Here is an 18,005-nt window from a genome sequence, read left to right as displayed (position 1 = left end):
TACTGCTGTCAGAATGTAATTGGAACTATTTTGTGCAGCCACACATGTCAGGAACAACACTACAGTAATACTAGTTAAAAATCACGCTGATTTGGGGAACAAAGCTGTTGCACTATGGACTTTGCACATGGGAGGGAATATGCAGTCTCAAAAAAAAATTCATCAGTTTCTTCAGCAGAAGCTAACAGTTCAAAATATAGGTGTTGGAAAGAGCTGCTGAAGAGCCCAGCTGCATTTGTAAGGGGTCTTCGTTAACACGAAGGATTCTGTGCATGGATCTGTTGTTAGCAGAAGTGTGTATTAGAATGGATTGTGTATTGCCACAGTGTGTATTAGAGTGGATTGGTTTTCTGAGCCTGAAATTCTTTCCTTGAAATTATTTCAAAAACAAAATCTCTTTTCAGCTAAACAAAAACATCTACAGAAATGTTTCACTAGCAAAGAGATTTGACTCTGTATCAAACTGATACAAAGAAAATATTTCACTGTTGAATATCAGGTACTGGCATGCTGCCTCACAGGTGGAAAAGTGATGGCACTATTTATTTTCTATTATTTATTCAGATTGCTAAAATATTCCGTAGTTGCACATCCTATGCACAGGGTGCCTTTTCCACTGCTTAAAGTGAGAACACACAGCAAGACAAAATAAATGACTGCACCTCACATCTTTAGGGTATCATTGAACAACGTTATTTTTTCCCCCTGAGACTATAGTGCTGCGTCCAGTAGAGAGAAATAACAAACTGTGAGTTGCTGAATTCCATCATATAAACCTAAATTCCATATTTCAAATACATTTGGTAGCTTTCTAGTATGGTGATATTTGATGATTCTAAACACAGCTCTTATTTAAGATAACCAAATCTACATTATTCCTGGGGGTTTCATACATTGATGGAATAGCCATAAAACTAGTTTTCAGTGGCTCAATCTATTGTGCATTATTGATAATTTGAAGCTTTCTTTTGCTCATTTTTGAGTGTCTCCCAGACCTTATTGACTATTCTTGAATGTGCAGGGTGCACAAGCATTCAGCACTCATTTAACAAAACGCTGAATGCACTCTGTGTGTGGGTAATGAGGAATTTAGTTATAATCATACCATTTCCACTTCTTTAAGGCACCTGATACATATAAATGGAACAAACAGACTCAAAGAGAATACAAACCCATTTGGGAAGATATCATTTGGAACTACATTTCCTCTGGTTGTCTTCCTTAGTAAAATGAAGAAAAAAATCATCACCTCTCAACAGGAAAAGCCTTTGTAGCACACCAATTTTCCTTAGATTAACATTAGGTTTAAAATGATCAGCAAGCCTGAAAAATATACATGTATTTTGCCTCACATATTCAACACATTTTATTTTGTACTAATAAATACTTATTATTTCATATTTTTAAGGCTTGGTTGCAGAACACAAACAATGTATTCCTGTGTTGCTTTAGTATTTTGACTTGTCTTGAAGAAAACAAACAAACAAACAAACAAAAAAAAAAAAAAAAAAAAAAAAAACCAGCAGTTGAGTACTACTTAAATATTCACTTTCCAAAGCCTGACCAAATTACATTGCACATTCAATTTCTCCTACCTTCCGGAATAAGCAAATTGAATGTGATGTGTTGTAAGAGGAATAGGCTCAGCACTTCTATAAACTTCAATATTTTTCTGTTACCAACCACCAACTTGTTAATTAGAGAATGATTGAATCTTATGGACTGGAGCAGTGTAGGGAAGCTCAGCTATTTATACATGACCTGGTCTGAAATTAAAACTGAAGTAGGGGAAAAGGAGCTAGCAGGAAAGAGGAAAAGAACATAGTTCACAATTAATTTTATATATTGTACTTTTACATATATATATATTCTTGGAAAAGCCCTCTGATAGTAAGTTTTGTTTGGATTTTGGAGGAAGGAGATTATTTTTATTCATTTTTTTAATTCATTGATGATAGCAAAGATGTAGAATGGTTGTTAGAGGCATTGTGCTTGGGGGTCCTGAGATCATTGGACAGAGAGCAAGAGCAGTGCCCAAACTGAATTTCAGCTCGTGTGATTGGAATACAGCTACCCAAATAACCACCTGAAATTTTACCACCTGTCCACAAATGCTGCATAAAAATACAATTAAAGTAAATTAAAAGGATATTCAGCTCTGAATGTACCTACCTACCTTAGGCATTTATTTGACCCTTATTACTGTAATATCAAAGCACCTCGCAATCTTACTACCTTTATCCTGAACCTCCCCCCACGACCCCCTCCCCGTGAGGTTTTGCTGTTATCTCTGCACTCACGCTGACACTTTATGTTTTAAAATCAAAACTGATTCAAATGTAATACTTTCCCTTTGGCCTTGGAGGCCCAAGGCAGCTCTTTCTAAACATGGTTTCAATCATGTTTCACAGATTAAATGAATTATTCAGGTCTGTAAATCTACATTTTGCAGAAGATTTTGCTCAGCTTTAAGATCAAGTTATAAAAAGTCATCATTGCTCTAAACTGACTCGTAATGGAACAGTTTTAATAAAAAAAAAAATCATGTAAGAAGTACACATCTTTTAAATGCATGCTGGTTTTACCATAAAGCGCAAAACTATTTATACTTACATACTTTAAGGGGAAAAAAAAAAAAAAAAAAAAAAAAACAACACATAATTTCAAAGGAGGATCTGTAATTAAAATTGAAAGGAGGGACCTAATTTGTACATCTGATAGTTTTTTTTAAAAAAAAAAAAAGAGGTTAGAGCTAGGATTTCCTAATCCTACTTTGTCATACCTCTTTTGTAGCTCACTCTTTTTCAGAGTTTGAAGACATTACATACAGTCCTTGGTAAATTTGGAAGGGATTATATATTCTCAGATAGGAAAGAGAGAAAAGCAGAGCAGAGAGCAGAACTGATTAAAGGGTTAAATTCCATTATATGAAACTTCTTATTTTCTGTTATTTTGTTTCCCCAATAAACCATGATTTACAGTTTTCCCTTTTGTTGTGCTAGATGCAAACTGAAAGAAAAAAAAGTATGGAGAATTGATTGTGGTATGAGAGATGGAATGTTTGGAGACAGCAGTTCTTTCAGAAAGGCACTGGAATGAGCAAAGGACATGACATTTCTTTTTTTTTTTTTTTCTTTTCACCAGAGCATCAGAGTAATCCACTTTCAGTAGTGAAGAGGAATATACCAGTAATCAAGGTGTAAATTGACAGGGAAGTTGAATAACAAATCACTGGAGAAGACTCTAAATTTAATCTGTTTGATATTAACAACAGTTACTATAATATCCTTTTCATGCTGAGGACTGATGAGCATTTTCCTCAAAGGATATTGATGACTGGCTGTCCCTGGCCTCCCCTTTCCTCTCCCTCAAGTGAGTTAGGACAATTGTTTTGGGACCAAATAGAGACGTAGATCATGAAGGTGACAAGGTTAATAATAATAATTATTATGATTACTATATATTTCATAATATTATATATTACGAGTACAGTTCCCCAGTTCACTTTACTATTCAGTCTCAAACTTCTTGTGTGCACTCAGAAAAAGGGGTTTGTAAGCAAAGAAAGAAATACACCAAAATGGGAGTCCGGATCTGTTGGAAAGGACCCTTACAAAGCAACTGTAGTGCAAAGAAGGGAGGATAGCCTTCAGCCATGTGAGCCTCTCAACGGAGTTGCTCTCCATCTTGTTCCAGCATGAGCCAGTTATTTACAACTTGTCAGACGATGGGAGAAAGCAACTGAGATATGAACTGTTCTGCAAGAGGTTTGGGCTTTTTCAGCTGGAAGCTGCATTAAGTTAGTGACATTAGCACCTGCACATCCTGCCCTCGGTGACCAGGGAGCAGAGGCTGACGGAGAGCAGAACCCCCCTCTGCACTTCCCCTCCTCAGGGAGTTGCAGAGAGCAGTGAGGCCGCCTCTCAGCCTCCTCTCCTCCAGACTAGAAAACCCACATGTCCTCAGCCACCCCCCATAGGACATGCCTCCCAGCCCTTTTACCAGCTTTGTTGTCCTCCTCTGGACGCATTCAGACCTTAACATCCTTTTCGTATTGTGGAACCCAGAACTGCACACAATATTCAAGGTGAGGCCGCACTAATGCTAAATATGATGGGACAATCACTTCTTCAGACTAGCTAGGTATGCTGTGTTTAATGCATCCCAAAATGCAGTTTGCCCTCTTGGCTGCCAGGGCATGCTGCTGGCTCATGTTGAGCTGCTGTCACCAGCACCCCCAGATCCCTTTCTGCTGAGCTGCTCTCCAGCCACTTGTCTCCCACCCTGTACCTGTGTCTGGCACTGCTCTGTCCCAGGTGCAGCACCTGGCATTTACCTTTGTTCAGTTTCATGACACTGACAATTGCCCAAAGAAGAATAAGAACTGTTTGTTGTCCTAAGCGTCTGCTCTTGCCAGTCAGTTTGTCACCTCCTATTTAACTATGTTTTACCTATAAAATGTTCAAAGACAAAATTTTTCAGTCAGCATGTGTAGGGTGGATATATCACTAGAAAAAGCACTGCAGGTACAATCCTGAGTAAATTGATATTATGCATGTTTCTTCTATCTCTGTTTATCTGCAATGTTGTTAACATCTATTCTAGGAGGCAATTAAAGTATTTGTTTCAAATTATAGTTACAAATGTGACTTCTTTTTAGGTAGTTACTTCAATATTAACCTGTCAATCCTGATTATTATTAAGCAAACTATTCATTTCATCAGTTCATTGCTGCTCATGTATTCCATCACTGGTCACCAAAGGAACTAGGCTACTGCAGCTGCTCCCTGAATGGAGATCTGAAAGTTTTCAAATGCGAGACCATCAAATAATTGACACTAATTGTCAAATTAATTACACTGGATGTCATACAAATATTAGGATTCATGAAGATTTTCATAAACATGCAGTAGTTATCTGAGCTCTCCTGAATAACACTGGCATGTTAATTACAGTGAGCTAAACACTGCATTTTATTCATTCAGCTATTCATGTCAATCGCCTGGCATTTGGTGAATTCTGTTTCTTCAAAAATCAAAACAGCTTTACTCTGCTCTTTGTATTGAAACCCTTATATTGTAGTCTGATGGACATTATATTTGAAATCCTTTTTATTACTGCACACAAAGTAATTACACAATATATTCAAAAGACCTCATTTTCCATTTGTTTTTTCAACTGAGTTTTTAAAAAGTTATTATTGGCTCTATTAATAGTGACAATTGAAACAAAACAAAACAAAACAAAACAAAGAAGCATAGGAAATGTATCCACCTGAATGATACTTAAATTTAGAAATTTCTCTTAAAGATCCATATTTTTAAAGAAGTGTGCTATATTGTTCCACACATGTTGTAGCACAAGATTATTAGCAACTGCTCATTCAGATGAGGCACTTTGCATCTAACTGCCTACAAGCAGTTAGTTGACTATGAAACTGCCCAGTTTCTGTGTGTAATCAAAGTAACTGTGTACACATTTGGCATGTAATTACGTTTCTAAATTGATTAAAATCCAGCCCTGAAACGACTGCAAGCTAAGGCTTGGCTCCAATGATTAGTTCTTAAAACTTCTTTCACAAGCTTGAACAAATAACACATTTGCCAAAAAATGCTGCCAACTGTGAAAGTTAATTATGATAAATGTAACACAGTTCTCTCATCAACAATGTACAGAGAAAGGCTTTTACCTCTTCTAACTTTATTGTCCATCAAGACAAAGATGGCGCTTGAGGTTTTTTTCCTTTAACAAGGACAGATATGCTCATGAGTGACAGTTAAATTTGTTGGAGGTATTAAATTGCTAATGCTAATGCATTTTACAATCTTCTGAACTGATTTAATATATTAGACTGTCACTCAAAGTCTTAATAAACAATTCTGCACTCTTAGTTTAAAATCATCCTGTCAGATCTGGAGGTTTTCTCAATTGGCCTCTATTGTTAATGTGATAGTAGTTTACAAACAAATGACTTTTTTTTCTTCATAGGTTGTATCACATGAGACTTTAATGGGTGTTTCTCTTGTTTCTCTTTTTAATTTATTATGAAACAGCTGTGCCAGAGCTTAATGGCATGGATTTGTGCTTTAAAGCACCTGTGCTTGTAGCTAGACTTCTCCCTTTCTTGCATATAGTCTCTCATTCATATTGGAATAGATCTTTCTTCTCATTTTAAGATATTGCAAACTCAGCCTTGTGCAACTTAATACACTTTTGAAGAATGACTTCATTATGTTTATTCTAATATAGTATAATTTCTCTATGGAGTGCCACTTTTGCTTCAGAGACCCATCAGAAGCTCAACAAGTACTGAAGTTTTCATGTTTGCAGATGTGAAAACAGAGGTACTCATTATGGCTAATAGACTTTGACAGGGAAGTCATTAAAAATAAAATATTTTTTCTAATTTTGTGGGAAAAAAATAAAAGAAATGAGAAATTCATTTTTCTAAAATTCATTTATGGAGAAAACCTGTGTATTTTGATTTTGAGGCTCTCAAATTTAAGAAGAGCAACACTAGCATCAAATGGTTTAGATTATTGTTTGGATAAGTATTCAAATTTTGATACTTTATTTGTCTGAGTATGAAACCAATGTATCTGATTGCTGTCAAAGAAAAAGTTGTAGAGAATCTTAAGCTGGTATTAATAAAGCCCCCTTATGATTTATTTGTTTTTCCTTATCTGTGTGCTGGTTGCAGTTGGATCTAAAATCTCTGCAACAGATAAATACAAATTGTTCTGACAGCTCATTTCATAATAGGCTGCTCCTTGTTTTTAAAGAAAAAAAAAAAAAAAAAAAGTTTCATCTCTGACTCTCACACTTTCCATTTTAGGCTTTCTTAACTTTTTTATCCTCAGAGTTAGATAAGTATTCCCTAAAGCAGGTATCTCTTTCTTTAAAGATAGCTTTCAGGACTAGGACAAAGGCTGTGAATGAGAAGAACTAGAACTAGTCAAGACTAACAAGTTTAAAACTAATGAAAGCTCAGTAAGTCAACCACATGACGACATGTGTTTTCATTTCATGTGAATGATGAAATGATTTTGCTGACTTGTATAACTAACTCAAATTACAGAGAAAAATCTGTCAAAATGTGAAGTTTACTGTCACTTACTGCCATAGGTTCGCTTTTAGAGATCTGAGAAGCTGTGAGTGACCGCTATCTGTCAGCACTGTGATTAGATCCATTGTACCTGATGTGGCCAAACACTGGTTGTTACTACTAACCTGTTCCACTGCAAGGTGACAGTTCCTAAATCTTGGTAGGAAGTGTGGAAGATCTATCTTATGTGCTTTTATAGATCAAGATAATTATATGTTAAAAGATGCAATGCCATAATAGTACTTTATAAAACTTATAAACTTAATGCGAAGGAAGAAATAGGCATTTGTCCAATGAATGTTTAAAAGAGTAGTTATGGAAAAGATAATAGGGTGACAGGCACAAATATAAGAAATAGGCAAAGGCAGGCTGAGACAATATAGAAAAATTCTATCAGGATACTACCTTTCTCTCTCTCTCTAATGCTGTTGTCCATTGAACAGTTTCCCGATCTCTTCATTTCAGTATTACAAATAGACTGATTTTCTTTATTTTTGAAAGAGGATGCCAAGTATTTCTTCTGTTAGATTTGCAATTCTATGAACTCCACACAGCATCTATAGTAATAACAGATAATAATTATTAACTGGTATAGTTTTCATTACACAGTTGATCTTGCATAAATTTCAAGCTGTAACAGCACTGGTCTGCCATTAGTGTAGGATGTGGGAGGAGCTGATGAAAATCAAGTCCCCAAACAATAGGTTTGTTGGGACCGTAGCTGTAACAGCTTTCTTAGTTGTTGCTTCATTCCTTGAGGGAACAGTTCTGCAGCTGCACTACATGCAGAACTCCCACTGAAGTCTTTGAGCAAGTGCATAATTGGGCCCTGGTGCACACTTTAACACATTTGTTTTCATTACCATGTTTACTATCTATGTTTTGGAGGTGTTTGTTATGCTGTGCTCTCTGGCTCTAAAACTGCAATGCGACAGCAGTATTTTATATTTCTTTTTTGAAATAATAATTTAGCAATTATTTTTCCCCTTATGTGTATGTTTTTAGGAAGTACATCTGTGTGTTCCTGAAGCGTATGCAAAGTCAGCGCTTTAGTGAACCTCTTATGCTTGTAAACCTTATGAAGTGGTATGGATTGGATTCTTCTTTCAAGACTTTGCAGGCAGTTTAAAATAAGAAACATACCTTTTAATAAAGAAGTCTTTTTGTATATAAAACTATAGCTAAATTTACTAGAAATTTATAGTTGGCATTTCAGTGCACTAAAACATGACAATTTTGATATTTTTTTTTTACCTTTGAAGAATTTGGAAACTAAAAAATACATATTGCACTTCTTCATATGCATTCTGTGTGAAATATTAAACCACAGTCTTTGAAAATCTCACTACCAAGTGTAAAAGGCAAGTGGTTCATCCCATATCTTTCTATCATTGAATAATAACTAATATATATATTTGTGGGGGAGGGTATTGAATCAGTGGTTAATGAGAAATATTTTCAGACAGTACACAAAAAATCAATATCTTTGTTTCTTTTGCTAATCTTCACTCTACAGATAATCAGCCTTTAGAGGACTGAGAATTTGGGACTATTAGGAGATAAGGATGAATTGCTGACAGCTTACTTATTTCCTCATGCAAAAATATGTTAGGTCATTTTTTTTCCATGTGAAATATGATACAGATATATCACCAACATTTGATAAATAGAGAGGTTTTTTAAAAGTTGCATCTGAAATACTTGACATTCAGTACAGTTTTTGAAAATGATAAAATCATAATTGTAAAAAAGACCTGCAGTATTGCCAATCAGATTTTTGCTGTTATGTGCACCCTGGTACATATATCTTACTGTCCCCCTGCAGAAGAAGGAATGAGCATAAAGAAAAGAGCAATTTTCCTGCCGTAAATTGGAAAGTCTGCCAACCAGCTAAGTGATCTACCATCAATCAGTGTTAAATTCTCTTTAGCTGCAGAAAATTCAAGAACTAACTATTACTGAGAGATTTCACACAGTGACTAATGGTATATGACAAACACATTTAAAATCTGCATAGACCAGCATCAGTTTAAAATATAACATGAATAATAAACAATTCTAAAGATATCCTGGTGTGCAAAATAAGATATAATCTCCTCAGACACATACTGTACATAGAAGATCACCATTTTAGACATGCATTCAATATCAATACAGAACAAAGTCAAATACACAATATGACTTTATTTGGAATAGCATATTTCACAAAATGTATGCTGCAATGTTGCATGTATTCAAGCAAGACTGTATAGCAAGATGGCTAGGTTATAGTATAAAGATGACAGCTGAATAAAACACTGGGCTGAATATATGATTACTTTACTCACATGAGGAACCCCATTAAGTAATACTGAAATCTTGAAGTGAGGAAGGTCTTCTCCTCCACCATGTCATTACTAAAGCCACAACTAATGCATCTGTTCCAGATGGCAAGCATTCAAATGAATGTGAGATAGTGTTGTTGCTTGCATACTAAGTTGGCCATTTCTCAGTAAAAAGATTTTTCATTCCACTCATGTCTGTTTAGTTTTCCTTTAAAAACATATTCTTTAGTTACAGAATATGGAAAAATATTTACCAGAAATGAATATATTATCTATTAAAAGCTGTCTGCACCTCTAGCTGAAGAGCAGTCCATTAAATAGAAGACATTTGTCTTAAATTTGCATTTTGATATATTTAGACCTTTGTATTTATTTCAATTCACTCTCCATATTTACATATTTAATTCAGAAAACAAAGTCTGTCATTTTGACAATGGCCTTTCTGCCCACAATAGTCTTTTTTTTTATTTTCTGACAAAAGTGTGTTGCCACAGAAGTCAATAGGGATGGCATTTTATTAAGAATAGGATCTGTTATGCTGGGCTTTGTCAAACTAAGAAGAAACCATAACAGCTTAGGACAAAGGTGTTTTCACTTTAACAGATACATATTCTGAAAGAAATATAAATTTGAAAGTTAAAGAACCTGAGGCAAGGTGTGCTATACTGATAAAACAAACGGTCCTACTAATCACCAAAGCAAGATGGAAAACCTTGAATAAATGTAATCATACCAAACAGCCTCAGGCTGAAGCAGTTTCCCCCATTCCTAGCAGAAATAAGAGAACCAGGAAGGAAGTGTAACTTCCCAAGAGGGAAGCATATGCTTAAATGTGTTTAGGTACAATGTTTGTAAGCAATCTCTCAAATATTAGTCTGACCATATGTCTCTTCATCCATCTTTCTGCCTCCCAAAATCTTGATGTTCACAGCTAGTTTGCTTAAAATCTTTAAATGGTGATACTATTCACCTCTCAGTTTTGATTTTCTGAACCATTCATGGATCAGCTTATCTGATTTTGTCTCCTCTGAGCTCAGATATCCCATATTTAAATGGAATAAAGTGCTATACATATTAAATACAACAGTGCTGACAGAACTTTGGAAATCTGTTTCAGTGAAAATCACAAATAGTACAATAAACATAGCTATACCTTATGCTCAAGCTGTTTTTAAAGCAACAAAAGCATACTGTTCCTTGACCCTAATTCTACAAGAGTAGACTGTCTATACATAGTACTATAAAAGCACTGACCAGGTCAGTCAGATTAAACAAGAATACTTAAATAATCATCCCATTAGCTGAATTATTGTAATGACTCTGTGATTTGAATCCACTATATAGCTTCACTTCCATTTACAGCTTTACTAACAAGAAATCAGAAAAAGGACAAAAAGAAATTTGCATTTCACCATTTGGTGCCATTCTGTCTACCTCAATGCCAGCTAAGACGCACATTTTTGATGCAGAGAAGATATACAGAAAAGGTACTACAAAAATATAGGGTTCCAAGCCTGCTGAGTGCCATAAAAGACCCATCTGATTATTCCTGTACCTTGAGTAATTGCTCTGAAGACAATGTATTTTGTTGAAAGTCGACGCTGAAGTGGAAGTGAGAGTATGGAAACACAGATGACTAGGCAGAAGGATATTTGCCATCTCTGCTTTGTAGTCTCCTCTATAGTTAGCAAAAGCCTCTGATGTATTATCATCATATTATCTTCCATTGTTTTTAATATATATATATATTTTATGAGTAAGGAATTAATGGCTGTATGCAAATCTTCTGTGAAGCTAGCAGCAAAAGAAAGCGCTATTTACACTGAAATTCATGTACTTACTAAAAAGTATTAACAACAGCAATTAACAACAATGAAGATTGTGCTGTTTCCATCTGTATTTTGCAATATACAGCAAATGATAGTCACTCAGCAATACATTAATTTGCTCATTTTCTTCAGCTAAAATATGGGAGTTCTATTTATTTTAGGGCACTTTTATCAAAGTAGTCCAAATCTACAAATCCCATCTGCTAAATAATTAGAAATCGTTAAGGATATGAGAATTCACTCATAGCCTTGAGCAAAGTATTATTTCCCTGGGAGGAGCTCCAGAAAGGACTCGAGATATTTTTTGGATTTTCTGTTATTCCAGATGGGTTAGAAAGGAGCAATGTTTTGCATCAACACCATCAGCTGATTCAGGTATTCTGCTCTTGTGCTACCCAGATACATGAACAAAACCTATTGCCTGCATAGAATACTGGGGGGGGGGAGAGAGAGGGAAATAGAAGGAGAGGGAGAAAGAAGCTTCACCTGACATCCTTCTTTCTTCATAAACACAATATATATAGGCATAGCTGCATGGTGGAAGAAAATCTTGTATATTTTTTCGCTCCAGCTCAAACAAATACACTTAGCAGCTGAACAAATTCTTCAGAAATAGTGAAATTCTGCACTCAAGAATTTCTAGGAATAATTGAATTGTGTAAATACTTTTTGCTTTCTTTTAAATCTCTGATTTTAGCGAAAATTTCTGCAGTTCTAAAGATCAGAGTAATCTAGAAATCTGCGAGATTCATGACAGCTTTCTCTCTCTCCAACAATGTATGTATTTGCTTCATCTATACCTGTACAGTAGCATCCAGGTGGATAATAGGGTCTTCATATCCTTCCCAAGTGACCTTGCAGATACCATTAACCTAAATGAGATTACTCACTGGAGCTGTGCACAGTTGCTCTTAGCAGATGCAGCCACAGCAGCAGCACTTATCAATAAAAGAAGCTTGTTGAAGAGAGAGAGCCTGGATTTGGAAGTTTTGAAGATGATCATAAGGACATATGGTATCTGAATTTCTGAATATGCCAGAGACAAGCAGGCATAAGGACGCATTTCAAAAAAATGGGAAAAGCTTCTGTGAAGAATGCACATTTTCATGTTCATTTTTATAATACACTGCAAGTGTTTACACAGAAGCCTCTCATTCATGAAAGTGGAGTTTATTACTATCAATCACAGAAACAGCAAACAAAAATGCTGAGATTTTATGTACAGTGAGGGTTTTAACACTTCTGTAGGCAGCAGTAGTTATTTTACTGGCAAATGGTGTCATTGGGAATATGTTGATCATCTGGCTAAGTTGTAACATTCATAAAATATCAGCATCCCAGCTGAAAAACAGCCATAACAACATAATGGGGCAGGTTTTCCTTTGCACATATTTAAACATTTATGCTCAGGTACTAATTGCTGCTGTAGAGAATATCTTTTCTGTGGAATAAGAAAATCATCCATGAATGAAGTTCCAGTGTTACTGTTAATGTAAAATCAATCTATCCATATGAAAAGATTTTATTTTCCCAGTACCTTTCTCAGTTAAAGAAGGTACTGCGGATGCAATTGGATTTTGTGCACTTTAAATGAATTCGAGAAAAAATAAAAAAAAACATAGATTCATATCATATTTTAATGAATTACAAAGGACAGAAACTACCCCTTGTATAGTCACTGAAAAAAGAAAAACACTTCAGAGAGCAGTGGGTATGTGTAAGACCTGAACTACATTTTGAAGAAGTCTGACTCTTTCCCTTGTGTACAGGAAGAGGTTCTGTAAACTAGTGTTCTGACTTAAACACCTAAGGTACTTATGAAAGGTTGGGATTAATCTAGAACTTTGTTCTTGAAATAACTTCAGAAACAAGGTCTTATAAAAAAAATCCCAGGATGTGAATTAATATGATAGCTAGTGACTATGGCATTACTCTAGGGTTTAAAGTATCACCTGCAAGTGAAAATCCTGGATTAAAGGCCTTTCTTTAATCAGAACAGTAGGCAATAGTATCTGTGATGACAGCTTGTATCAGAATGCACTAATCATTGGGCTGCAGGGCAATATGCACTCCTGCTCTCTTTCTCTGTGGCTTACTAAGTATTTAATTATTCTATGTAAAGTGAAACAGCTTCAACAGAGTGGAGAGCAGGATGAAAATCAATCCTGTAAGTCCTTAATGGTAGGACAGGTTCAAATGTCGTCAGACAGAGGAGGAAACTGAAATTAGAACTGCCAGAAACCAGTTACCTGATCACCTAAATTAAGTGGAGAACTATGGTACGGTGTACTTCCTTTTCTGAAAATATCTATGGGATCACTTCAGGAAAGGGGAAAACTATTTTCTTTGTGAATCCCAGTAGGTTCTTGATTTCCTTTTAACTATGGAAAAATGCTTTATAATTTTTTAAGGTCCGCACAAGTTTGCAAATTTAAAAAGAGAAGTTCCACACAGTGTCATCCTCCAAACAATCTAAGACAATACAATAAGTTGTTTTATCACTAATAACATTCACTTAAACAATAAGGTTTACTGAGGATAATGCTTGGGGTCCCAACTGTTTAATAAGTACTAGTGAGTTTCTAGTTTGTGCCAGAGGTCTGAATGTCAGTATTCAACACGGCAGATGATGACCTATTTGCCAAAAGGAAGTTAAAATTTATGTCTGTCACAAGCAGGTAAGAGCTGTTAGGGAAAGCAGTTACTAAAACCAGTAATAATGTATTCAGCCCTTTCCTAAACAGTGAATATTAAGGCATAGTTGTAACTAGAAGAGGGAAGAACTGACATTTCTCAGCTGCCAGCACCATAGCTAGCTAGGCTGTCTGTCCTCTTGGTCCTTTCTCACAGTTCTGAAAGGCGCCTGCTGGCATTGCTGTGGAGGTATCTACTTACCAATTTATCTGACAGGTGGTTAGCTATTAACATAAATAAAAGTTGTGACCTGTCTGCCACTTTCAATAACTCAAGTGCTATATCCCCAATCTGTCATGTCCTTGGCAGCCCTTTTGTTTATTAGTAAATGCATTATTCATTAGGAAAACCTGATAGGAAAAATTGCCTTAATTTTATTCATTTTAATTGTACTCTGCTATTATCCCTTTAGCAGCAGTTTTCTTTGCTGTACTCTGGCTGTTATGAGAACTAATGGTGACTGGGCTGGCTGATATGCCACTACAAAGGAACATGAAGGAGGATGACACTTTGCTGCTGCCTTGTACAAGTTCTTCAAGATGTGCAGGGATAAATAAGGTTGTACAACTAACTTCACCATAGTGAAACAGGTGAGTGGATAAATGGGATACAGGAGATAAATAAACCAGCATTTGCCATCCGCTATAGCTGAATTAATCGTGCAAATTTAAACCTGAATTTAAAAAAAATACCCTTGAGACTTCAGAGAGGCACTGTGACTCAGACATGAGACTCTTGACTAGGGCTCCTTATACAGAATGGCGCCTTCTCCCTCCTCTATTCACTTCAAAATTGGTTTATCCCTAAGGAATAAGAAATTTCAATGACTCAGACAACCAAACAAAACTGTTGTTTATACTCCATTCACTGTATTAAAATTAACATTTGAATTGTGAAAGATTTAAGGAAGACACTGTTCCTTACAGCAGCAGTCCTTGAAATAGATGCTTACCTGTCATCCTTTCTGGAACTAATTTAAGATCCTAAAGAAATACAATGAGCATAGATGGAGTTTCCATGGCTTAGCACTGGGGTTGCCATTCTGTGCTCACATTAGTTTGGATATTTCTAATGTAAATTGTATTGTAACGCTTATAACACCTGTTATTATAGTAGGATTTATTCAGGTTAACAAAACAGTGAAGTCACTAATAAGATATCACACTATAATGCTGAGAAGAGAAAATGCCATTATAAAATTGCATCAAATGAATGTGATAGAAACTAGGAAGCAATGCTCACAGGCTGGAGGTAGGAAGATAAACAAGGATATTATGCAAGACCAATCCTAATATAGGGGGATAAGATGAGGCATAACAGCTTGTCAGTTAAAGTTATTTCAACCAAAGTTTCCTTCCCAACCAGCTATCTATCTTCCATGTAATTTAGATGAGATTATTTTAACCTCAAAGTTCACCTTTTGGATTGATAAATCTGGCTACTTGAGGATTTTGGAAGGTGAGTTATTTGCTTTAACCATCTCCCAGACAGTTTTTGAAATAGTCTTTTATACTGGTGAACTCTTTACCCTGCCCATTTTTCACTTCTGTTTTGTCCATTTGTCTCCTCCTGTTTTCCTAGCTAAGTGCAGCTTTGCAAAGAGAATGTCAGAGACTAATGGCAAATGTGCTTGTTAATTACTCTTAAACCTCCCATATCTAAAGTCTCTTAAGGTACACAAAACTTGTTGAACATGACTCCAATTAACAGACAAATTTGCCAGATCTTAATTGAGGAGATATTATTTCTGGGTGTCTTTAGGTGAATTTGGGAGGACAGAATTTTCAATGTGCAAACTGTCACAGTGAGAAAGATTGCCTGTTGTGCTCCAATCCTCAACTCCACAAAACAGCAGCCTATTTTTCATGATTGCAGCTTTGTCTTAGCTGCACCAGTGAGATGTTTTTCTGGCACATTATTCAATGAGACATTACTGCACAGGTGCTTAAAGAATTTTGAGTTAAATTCAGAGTTAAAGGAAGAGAGAGAGAGAGACAAACTCTTACCAGTTGTATAAAGAAACTGAAATCCCATCTGACATTAGATGAGTGAAAAAATAGGAAAGTTAAAAGGATGTAGGATAGAAATGCAATTCTCAAGTATTGTTCCTGCTCAGCTTAAGCACTGTAAATGCATGTCAATTGTCAATTAACCTTGCCTGTTTAAATATAGAGATGAGTAGATGACTCTTCTTTAATTTTCTCTTTTTTTTTTTTTTTCCTAGTTCAATTTCTGAAGTTGATTTTCAATGTATGAACACAATAGGAACTACACTGGGACAATCCAAAGGTCTTTCTAACCCAGCGTCTGATCTCCTAAAGCAGCTGGCAGAGTAAGCACACAGCAATACTTTCCCAGATATCTTTCAACTTCAAATGATTGTTTTTAACATCCATGTTAACTTTCCTCTGCAAGCTGAATTTCCCACCCATTACCAGTGACTGGGACAGTTGTCTGACAAGGAGAAAGCAAGAGTAGAGCATCAACCTCAACTTTTTGATGGGTAGCACAGCTGAGCAGTCTTTTGATCTAAACAGTCCCTCTGGGACTGAGGAGAACAGTACAGAAAGCTATTTCTTCATGGAGGAGCCAGTTACACCTTGTCCCCAAGTCAGACGAAGCTGCATTGTGAGAATCTAGTCTTCAACACAGTGGTAAAAGAAGAAGAAGAGTAACCATATTTGTGATGAGACAGAAGATCTAGTGACCCTCATAGAATAAATGAAAAATTATTAAGCAACAAGAACATGCTAGGGAAATTGTTTCTAAAGTTACCAGATGGAAACAGCTGTAACTTACTTTTCAGCAGTCCTGCCAAGAACCAAAGTGAACATAACTTTGTACAATATCATTTGTAAAAAAACACAAAGCCAGAGAGTTTCTGCTGTAATTGTTCCATGATTCAGCAATTCAGCCAGATAACTGCTCCCAATCACACATAAACTCCAATAAATTTGAGTACAGCCTCACATACATGCCATATGTTAGGATGAATGTAAAACCCCAAGGATATCATTGGAAAGCTCATAACGCCTATGCAGAACTTGGGAAGGGAAAGAGTGAATACAAATCTGCAGTATCTGTTTTTAAGAGGAAGGGCATAGGGAATAGATTTTTTAAGTTCACAATTAACTTGCAGCAAGCAAATGCATAGCTCTTCTTCCCCATGATTATCATAAAGTCAGTGGAGCAGCTGCCTTATCCATGGGCAGATACAAAATAAGAAACTTTGAAAATGAGAGAGGTTAATACTTCAAATTCGTGTAACCAAACACCTAGGGGCTAACTGCCACAGTCACTCAGAGGGAACACTTTCTTGCCTAACACATAATACCTCTGCAGCCACTCATGATGTAACCTGTAGAACCTAAGGCCAAATTCAAATCTAAGTTACACTTCGTGAAATTAGGATTCACCACTTTCATTTCTTTTGAATCACTCTTAATTTACACTGGCATAACAGATTAGAATCTGGCCCCTTGAGTTTTAACACTTGCTTAGATTCAGACAGTAGAAGAGCTTTAGCTTAAGACAAGAGCTATTAATTCACTCATCTTTATTCACACATAAAGGCTGATATATGTCTTTGTGTTCATAGACAAGACAATGCAGCTGAAAACTATTCAGAACGTGTTTAAAAGTGCAGAAAGTTGTAGCAAACAATTTTCAATACCTTTACGATAATTACAGTTAAGCATACAACTGTGTTTTGATGTAACAGGTAGTATTTCCCTGTTTCTGTCTTTCACCACTTTTTTATAAAACTTTAAGGGGATAATCATTTTTCTGGTGCACATATTAAACATTACCAGCAGTTTGTTTTTGAGACTATTTGCTCCCTGGAGTTTTCAACACTTGATTTTTTTTAAGCAATGTAAAATAATTATAAATGCCCCATGTAATTAAATTCATTACAGTAATAAGCTCATCTGATTTAGTCCACTGTTAGACAACTTTCTTTTCATATTTCAGCTTCTAGGTTTTGTTTAAATACTCTTTCAGGGGATGGTCAGTCCTCAGAGTACATCATGGGGAAAAAAAAGAAAGAAAATT

The 18,005-nt window shown here is 35.8% G+C and overlaps 1 long non-coding RNA gene across 1 annotated transcript in view; it reads right to left on the bottom strand.

Moving 5' to 3' along the window:
* The window catches only part of LOC311443652, a 40,489-nt gene that overhangs the window by 7,471 nt on the left and 15,013 nt on the right, over positions 1 to 18,005 (bottom strand). The window contains exon 3 of the long non-coding RNA XR_014697382.1: positions 7,511 to 7,662. This is a non-coding gene — a long non-coding RNA (uncharacterized lncRNA). The remainder of the gene's footprint in view (positions 1 to 7,510; positions 7,663 to 18,005) is intronic.

The sequence above is a fragment of the Aythya ferina genome (assembly GCF_964211825.1).
Source record: "Aythya ferina genome assembly, chromosome: 12".
Classification (NCBI taxonomy): Eukaryota; Metazoa; Chordata; class Aves; order Anseriformes; family Anatidae; genus Aythya; species Aythya ferina.
This window is presented reverse-complemented; position numbering and strand designations above follow the sequence as displayed.